This window comes from Dendrobates tinctorius, unplaced genomic scaffold, assembly GCF_039654945.1.
Source record: "Dendrobates tinctorius isolate UK_male_01 unplaced genomic scaffold, ASM3965494v1 ptg000150l, whole genome shotgun sequence".
Lineage (NCBI taxonomy): Eukaryota > Metazoa > Chordata > Amphibia > Anura > Dendrobatidae > Dendrobates > Dendrobates tinctorius.
In genome coordinates, this window is record NW_027361817.1 from 4,578,368 (window position 1) to 4,588,129 (window position 9,762).

Consider the following 9,762-nt stretch of genomic DNA (forward strand, 5'->3'; position numbering starts at 1 on the left):
GTGATACTGTGTGCTGAGCTGCGTATCTAATCCTATCCTGTGTGATACTGTCTGCTGATCAGTGTTTCTAATCCTATACTGTGTGATACTGACTGCTGAGCTGTGTATCTAATCCTATTCTGTGTGATACTGTCTGCAGAGCCATGTGTCTAATCCTATCCTGTGTGATACTGACTGCTGAACTGTGCATCTAATCCTATCCTGTGTGATACTGGGCTCCCCCTGCAGTCTGTGTCAGAGGGTGGTCTGTGTTGGCACGGTAATAAATTGTGTTATTTCCAGCTTTACAGAAGGACGATAACACCATAGAAATGATAAGAATAATAGGCCTCAGTTACCACAACTGTCTACAAAGAAAACTGTTGCTGATATCAACCAATCACAGCTCATTTTTCATCTTTTAAACAGCTCTGGGACAGCGTGGTGAGTTTTGAGTGGCGACTTTTGTGTTTGGACTTTTATGTGGCGAGGTAGGTGTATGTGTGGTGAAATGTGTGCTGAGGGTGGTATATGTGTTGAAGCACGTGGTAGTGTGTGGCGCATTTTGTGTGTGTGTTCATATCCCCGTGTGTGGTGAGTATCCCATGTCAGGGCCCCACCTTAGCAACTGTATGGTATATACTCTTTGGCGCCATCGCTCTCATTCTTTCAGTCCCCCTTGTTCACATCTGGCAGCTGTCAATTTTCCTCCAACACTTTTTCCCCATTATGTAGATAGGGCCAAAATTGTTTGGTGAATTGAAACGCGCGGGGTTAAAATTTCACCTCACAACATAGGCTATGACATTCTCAGGGTCCAGACGTGTGACTGTGCAAAATTTTGTGGCTGTAGCTACGACGGTGCAGATGCCAATACATACACTTTTTCCCCATTATGTAGATAGGGGCAAAATTGTTTGGTGAATTGGAATGCGCGGGGTTAAAATTTTTCCTCACAACATAGCCTATGACGCTCTTGGGGTCCAGACGTGTGACTGTGCAAAATTTTGTGGCTGTAGCTGCGACGGTGTGGATGCCAATCCCGGACATACATACATACATACATACATACATACATACACACATCCACATTGAGCTTTATACTGTATATTAGATGTTTGCATTATGTATACATTTAATTAATTACCGTTGTATAATCTGATGATGATATATTTCTTGTGTGAGAATGTTACATGTGCGCCATATTTATGATATTTTTATATGGTAATAAGGATTATTTCCTTCTCTGGGCGCTTGTTCTACTGTTATTTGGGCTTTTAGGAATTTATATGCAATTTTCGATTATGGAGGCAATTCCATGTTGCCACTTCCGCACTGTGGAACGCAAACTCAGCATTTCCTGTGACATGGAACGCACATGCGCAATTTACCCTCTGCCTTTTCCTGACTTCCTCTGACTGAGGCACACAGGTGACGGCGATCTCTGTGTGTGATACAAGTGCACTTGCAAGGTATAAATACTGACCTGACTCTGACCATGACTACCTCCCCTGACGAAGCGGCTACTGGCAGCGACACGCATTGGGCTGTGCAGGCACCACAACATCCCATTGGGTAAATATGGCTCAGCTATATCTTTGATTATAATTATGTGATACAGATATTTATGAGAGCATTTTTAAATTTATGTGCTATTTACACCTTATTGCTGGGTAATTCCACTGGACAAATATGGCTCTTGTATATTGTGTGACTATAATCTTGTGATACTGATGGTAATGAGAGCACTTTTTTATTCATGTATTTTTCACATTTCATTGATGGGTAGATTTCTTCCTTATTAGTCCTCTCATTTAGACATTGGTCACATTTTTTGCCATTTTTAAATGTGATCCCTTTGGTGGTGGTCTCTTTATTCACACTATTATTACAATTTTATACAGTACTGTGGATAGAGAATATGCATTCTTTTGCCTGCTCACCATTCTTTTGTATGTTTTCATACTGTTGTTTTTAATTGTTTTTAAATGTTTTTTCTCCTTGGCAATTTGTTGTCTTAATAAAGCCTTTCCTATTGATCAAACATGCTGTGTATGCACTGCTCTTGTGCGCTTTTTTTTTCTCTTTGCTTGGGGGTGCCTTATACTACTATGGGGGTGCCTTATAATCCCATTGGGATGCATTTTACTACTATGGGGTTGCATTATACTATTATTGGGGTGTCTTATATTACTATTGGGGTGCATTACACTACTATTGGGGTGCATTATACTACTATGGTGGGGCATTATACTATATCTGACTATGGGGGTGCATCCTACTACTATGGGGGTGCCTTATACAACTATGAGGGTGCCTATATTACTATGTGGCTGCATTATACTACTATGGAGTTGCATTATACTTCTATGGCGGTGCAATAAACTACTATGGGGGTGCATTATACTACTATGGGGCTGCATTATATTACTCTGGGGGTTGCATTATACTGCTCTGGGGCTGCATTATGCTCTATATGACTATGGGGTGCATTATACTACTACTGGGGTGCATTATGCTACTACGGTTTGCATTATACTATGGGGGGAATTATACTATGGGGGTACATTATACTGTTATGGGGTGAATTATACTACTACTAGATGGTGGCCCGATTCTAACGCAACGGGTATTCTAGAATATATATGCATATATTTTTGAAGATTTAATAATAATGCACCCCCAATCCTGATATGTATGGTTCTCTCACCCCCAATCCTGATATGTATGGTTCTCTCACCCCCAATCCTGATACGCATGCTACCCCTCCACCCCCTATCCTGGTATGCATGGTCCCCTGACCCCCAAATCCTGGAATGCATGGTCCTCTCACCCCCCAATCCTGGTATGCATGGTCCCATCACCCCCCTATCCTGGTATGCATGGTCCCCTCACCCCCTTTCTTGATATGCATGGTCCCCTCACCCCCCTTTGCTGGTATGCATGGTCCTCTCACACCCCAATCCTGGTATGTATACTCACCTTCACCCCCCTTTCCTGGTATGTATGGTCCCCTCACCCCCCTTTCCTGGTATGCATGGTCCCCTCACCCCCCTATCCTGGTATGCATGGTCCCCTCACCCCCTTTCCTGTTATGCATGGTCCCCTCACCCCCCAATCCTGATATGCATGGTCCTCTAAGCCTTCTTTTGGGGTATGCATGGTCCCCTCACCCCCCAGTCCTGGTATGCATGGTTCTCTCACCCCCAAATCCTGGTATGCATGGTCCCCTCACTCCCCTATCCTGGTATGCATGGTCCCCTCACCCCCCTTTCTTGGTATGCATGGTCCTCTCACACCCCAATCCTGGTATGTATGCTTACCGTCACCCCCCTTTCCTGGTATGTATGGTTCCCTCACCCCTCAATCCTGGTATGCATGGTCCCCTCACCCCCCTTTCCTGATATGCATGGTCCCCTCACCCCCCAATCCTGGTATGCATGGTCCTCTTACCCCCCTTTTGGGTTATGTGTGGTCCCCTCACCCCCCAGTTCTGGTATGCATAGTCCTCTCACCCCCCCAATCCTGGTATGCATGGTCCCCTCACCCCCCTTTCCTGGTATGCATGGTCCCCTCACCCCCCTTTCCTGGTATGCATGGTCCCCTCACCCCCCTTTCCTGGTATGCATGGTCCTCTCACCCCCCAATCCTGGTATGCATGGTCCCCTCACCCCCCTATCCTGGTATGCATGGTCCCCTCACCCCCCTTTCGTGGTATGCATGGTCCCCTCACCCCCCTATTCTGGTATGCATGGTCCCCTCACTCCCCTTTCTTGGTATGCATGGTCCCCTCACCCCCCAATCCTGGTATGCATGGTCCCCTCAACCACCTATCCTGCTATGCATGGTCCCTTCACCCCCCAATCCTGGTATGCATGGTCCCCTCACCCCCCAATCCTGGTATGCATGGTCCCCTCACCCCCCAATCCTGGTATGCATGGTCCCCTCACCCCCTATCCTGGTATGCATGGTCCCCTCACCCCCTATCCTGGTATGCATGGTCCCCTCACCCCCCAATCCTGGTATGCATGGTCCCCTCACCCCCAATCCTGGTATGCATGGTCCCCTCACCCCCAATCCTGGTATGCATGGTCCCCTCACCCCCCTATCCTGGTATGCATGGTCCCCTCACCCCCCCTATCCTGGTATGCATGGTCCCCTCACCCCCTATCCTGGTATGCATGGTCCCCTCACCCCCCAATCCTGGTATGCATGGTCCCCTCACCCCCCAATCCTGGTATGCATGGTCCCCTCACCCCCCAATCCTGGTATGCATGGTCCCCTCACCCCCCAATCCTGGTATGCATGATTCCCTCACCCCCCTTTCCATGTAGCCGTGACCAATCAGCGTCGCGGCCCTCTGTCCGCGACCAATCACTGCTGCGGCCCTGTACAAAAATAATATTAAAAAATAAAAAAAAGTTATTCTCACCTTCCAACGGCCTCCTGTCTTCTTTCCAAGCGCCCGGCTTCGGGTTCCCAGTAATGCTTTGTGGCTTAGACAGCTGATGATGTCGTTTTTTTTTTCTCACTCTCGCGAGAGTGACGTCGGTCTTCTTTCTCACTCTCGTGAGAGTGACATCATCAGCGGTCTAAGCCGCAAAGCATTACTGGGAACGCGAGGCCGGGCGCGTGGAAAGAAGACAGGAGGCCGTCAGAAGGTGAGAATAACTTTTTTTAATTTTAATTCTCTTTTTTACAGATTAAGGCCTGCGCCTGCCGCTGATTACGAATCAGTGGCAGGCGCAGCTTGCCGTTACAAACAGCTGCACCTGTCGCTGATTGGTTGAGGCCTGGCGGGGGGCCTGGCGGCCGCTACCAATCTGCGGCCCGCGATTTCGGTTACAGACAGACACGATAAGGCGTTTATATATATAGATAGGGGTGCATTATACTACATATGACTATGGGATACATTATACTACTATGGGGGTGCATTATATTACTATATATGACTATGTGATGCATTATACTATTATGGATGAGTATGGGGGCAATATGGAGAGACATGGGGGCAGTATGGAGACATGGCACAGAATGGAAGGACATGTGGGGCCCAGAATGTGGAATATTATTACTGTAAGGGCTAATTTAAGGTCATTATTTTTGAAGATACTGTTTTGTGTGGGGGAGTAGAGGTCCTGTTACTGTGGGGGGCAACACGGTTGCTTTTTTTTTCTTCATCCGGTGTAGTGTAGAGGTTGGGGTAAAATTGGAGACCGTGCTCTAGATAACTGCTATTTTCTGCAGAGAAGAGTCCTGGCTGGATGACGTGATGGCAGTATGCTCTGGATGAAGATGAAAAGCAAAGATGAAGGACTTCAGTTAGAGAGACGTCACCGGTGATTCAGTGTGTTACCTGTACACTGACACTATACACTCTATACTATATACAGAGCTCCTGTGTATAATGTCACCAGTGATCACTTTATTATCTGTGCAGTGACACTGAATACAAAGTTCCTGTATATAATGTCACTGGTGATCACTGTATATTGCCTGTTCACCGACACTATATATACAGAGCTCCTATGCACAATGTCACTAATGTTTACTATATTACCTGTGCACTATACACTATATAAAGAGCTCCTATGTGTAATGTCATTGGTGACCATTGTATTACTTGTACACTATATCCAATATACAGAGCTCATGTGTGTGTCACTTGTGATCACTGTATTATCTGTACACTGACACTATATACAGAGCTTCTGTGTATAATGTCACTGGTGATCACTGTATTACCTGTACTTTGTGTAAAGCAGCAGCGTCATGCTGTGCAGAGATGAGGCAGTGACCCAGCAAGTTCAAACAAAAAAAAGTGTTTAATGTCCACCAAAAACACTCACAGTGCACAACACGCTGTATCCTCCAGATCGTAGCCGGGAAGCAACAAAAACAGTCCTTGGCCAGTTGCCGTGAACAACCGCGCTGCCCGGGTATGCAAGGGGTGCCAGACCTCGGCTCAGCTTGGACCTGTGTTGTCTCACACAGGGAGCACTGCAGACCACTGCTCTGTCTCTGTGCAAGTCAGAACTGACACACCCAAACCCTTTCTGCAGGGTTTTTTTTTCCTTTCTCCAATCTGCGGCCATAGGCCACTTATAAGGCCTGGGCTGGAGGAAATAGACCGGACCCCACTACCTTCCTGCAGTCCGTTTAAAAAATAAAAGCCCTTACCGGGTTTTCCTGAATAAACTCCTTGGTCCAAATAACTTGACCTGGCTCCAACTCCCTTTTATTCTGCCCTGTGAGTCACAGGCACACTGCTGTGACGACAGGGCACTCCAGCAGATCTAATACGCTTCTGAGCGCATTCTGGAAGATACATAGCGACCCTCACATATGACTCCAGTCTCTGCCTCACATACCCCCCCGTTCAAACTTGTGGGGTTGAACATTTGTCACCACACAGGGGGCCTGTGACAGGGCATCCGCATTTCCCTGTGCCTTCCCTGCCCTATGTTCCACTGAGAAACTGAAGTTTTGTAGGGACAGGAACCATCTGGTGACTCGGGCATTCCTCTCTTTTGTGTTTCTCATCCAGCCGAGGGGGGAATGGTCTGTTACCAAAGGAAACTAACGCCCGAGCAAATAATAGCGTAGGGACTCCAAGGCCCATTTAATCGCCAAGCACACCTTCTCCACTATGCTATAATTTTTCTCTGCCTGGGTCAGTTTCCTGCTCAAGTAGGTGACTGGCATCGGTTTGTACAATAAAGGTCTTTTTGAAGTCGGGGCTGATGAGGACCGGCTGACCACACAACGCCGACTTCAGGGACTCGAATGCTTTTTCCGCCTGAGGATTCCATCGGACCATTACAGTCCTTTTACCTTTTAAGAGGTCCGTTAGGGGTGCTGATTCCCCTGCAAAATTGGGTATAAACAGGCGGTAGTAACCAATGATGCCAAGGAATGCCCTCATCTGCATAGTACCTAAGGGCTTGGGCCAATTTTGGATGGCCTCAATCTTGTTTACTTGGGGTTTGATAACCCCGCGACTGATCAAGTAACCCAAGTACCGAGCTTCTGTGAGCCCTATCGCACATTTCTTTGGGTTTGCTGTTAACCCCGCGACTTGGAGCGAGTCTAACATGGCTTGTACCTGGGACAGGTGTGTCTCCCAGTTGGTACTAAAGATGACTATGTAACATAGTAACATAGTTTTGAAGGCTGAAGGAAGACCTTATGTCCATCTAGTTCAGCCTATTTTTAGTGCAGCTGTTCTGCATTGATGATCCTGGGGAAGGCAAAAAACCTACAGCCAGAGACTTTAACGCCGATCCAGATGGTAGAGAGGGTGGTGGTCGACCGGCTGGTAAGAGCCCTGTCAGCAACCATACAGTGTTGGGTGGGGCAAGGGGACCCGGGCACTCCTACAACCTACAACCCTCCACCAAGGCCAATACGGATCTTGCCCGTACTTGTATACCAGGGTAGCGCGGTCGCTCATGGCAACTGGCCACAGACTGTTTTTGTTGCTTCCCGGCTGCGATCCAGAGGTTACAGCATGTTCTGCATTGTGAGTGTTTTTGGTGGACATTAAACACATTTTTTTTGTTTGAATCTGCTGGGTCACTGCCTCATCTCTGCACAGCGTGGACGCTGCTGCTTTACAATTGGTTGGAGAATGTAGGCAGTGTGAACTGAGGCATACCCTAAGCGTGGTGCATGTCGTATATTAGGCCTGCAACGCTGCAGCTTAAGTCGGCTGATAAGATGGAGGAAATACTGAGACAGTTGGCCACCTCACAGGTGCAACAGCAGAAGCTGCAAGAGGAACAGCAGCAGCAGCTACATGAGCAGCAACAGACCAACAATTTAATTCTGCAGCAGATTGCGGCTCTGCAAGAGGCAGGTTCCCCAGCCACCACATACCGATCGGAAGCCCGGTACAAGGTCCGCACAGTGCTGAGGAAGATGGCACCTGAGGACGACATGGAGGCTTTTCTCACCATTTTTTAATGCACTGCAGAGCGGGAGAACTTGCCGGTGGCTCAGTGCGCTGAGGTGGTGTCCAACATCTTGACGGGACATGCACCAAAGGCCTACCTGGACCTTCAGTCGGGACGATGCACTGGACTGTGGGAAGCTGAAAGGTGAGATCCTTGCCCGACTGGGGGTTAATACATATGTGCGGGCCCAACGGGTGTTCCAGTGGTCCTTTTCTGAGAATCACCCTGCCCAGTCTCAAGGGGGAGCCCAAACACTAGGGAAGAGGGGAGTGGAGACCCTAGGCATATCTAAAATCACCCTGTCTGCCTTAAACGTCTATATATAGGTTTTGTACCTATTGGCGAGCATCAACCTAATCCCTGCCAGACCCTAGCGATAGGCCCTACATAGGGAGGGATGGAGTGAGCACTTATCAGTCCTCACTAAAACTAAAGATCGAGAGGGAAGATGGATGGGAAAGACAGTTAGCTTGAAAAGACAGCTGAGATGTCACACCAGCTCTGGGACAGCGTGGCGAGTTTTGAGTGGCGACTTTTGTGTTTCGACTTTTATGTGGCGAGGTAGGTGTATGTGTGGTGAAATGTGTGCTGAGGGTGGTATATGTGTTGAAGCGCGTGGTAGTGTGTGGCGCATTTTGTGTGTGTGTTCATATCCCCGTGTGTGGTGAGTATCCCATGTCAGGGCCCCACCTTAGCAACTGTACGGTATATACTCTTTGGCGCCATCGCTCTCATTCTTTCAGTCCCCCTTGTTCACATCTGGCAGCTGTCAATTTTCCTCCAACACTTTTTCCCCATTATGTAGATAGGGCCAAAATTGTTTGGTGAATTGAAACGCGCGGGGTTAAAATTTCACCTCACAACATAGGCTATGACATTCTCAGGGTCCAGACGTGTGACTGTGCAAAATTTTGTGGCTGTAGCTACGACGGTGCAGATGCCAATACATACCCTTTTTCCCCATTATGTAGATAGGGGCAAAATTGTTTGGTGAATTGGAATGCGCGGGGTTAAAATTTTTCCTCACAACATAGCCTATGACGCTCTTGGGGTCCAGACGTGTGACTGTGCAAAATTTTGTGGCTGTAGCTGCGACGGTGTGGATGCCAATCCCGGACATACATACATACATACATACACACATCCACATTGAGCTTTATACTGTATACTAGATTATGGCCCGATGCTATCGCATCGGGAGGATAGCATCACACCTCTTGCCATGTTAACCCTCAGCACACACACTCCTCTCACCTTTCACCATCTCCACTCACGTCCACTCACTCCACATACGACCCCTTCTCTCACTCCATCTCTCATACTCACGCCGTCATCGCCGCTGATCCACGATCCCCGACATCTTCTTCCGCCGGCGCCATCCTGGATCCAGACGTCCTTCCACGCCGGTGACATGTTCTTGTGGCGACGCCATCTTGAGCATGGTCGCCGGAAGAACATGTCGCCGGCGTGGACGACGTCGGGATCCAAAATGGCGTCGGCGAAATCTCGCGAGTTTTCGCCGACGCCATTTTGGATCCCGACGTCGTCCTCGCCGGCGACATGTTCTTGCAGCGACGCCATCTTGAGTATCACGGGATTTCACGATACTCAAGATGGCGTCGCCGCAAGAAAATTTCGCCGGCGTGGAGGACGTCTGGATCCAGGATGGCGCCGGCGGAAGAAGATGTCGGGGATCGTGGAGGAGCGGCGATGACGGCGTGAGTATGAGAGACGGAGTGAGAGAAGGGGTCGTATGTGGAGTGAAAGAGTGAGTGGACGTGAGTGGAGATGGTGAAAGGTGAGAGGAGTGTGTGTTGAGGAGTGT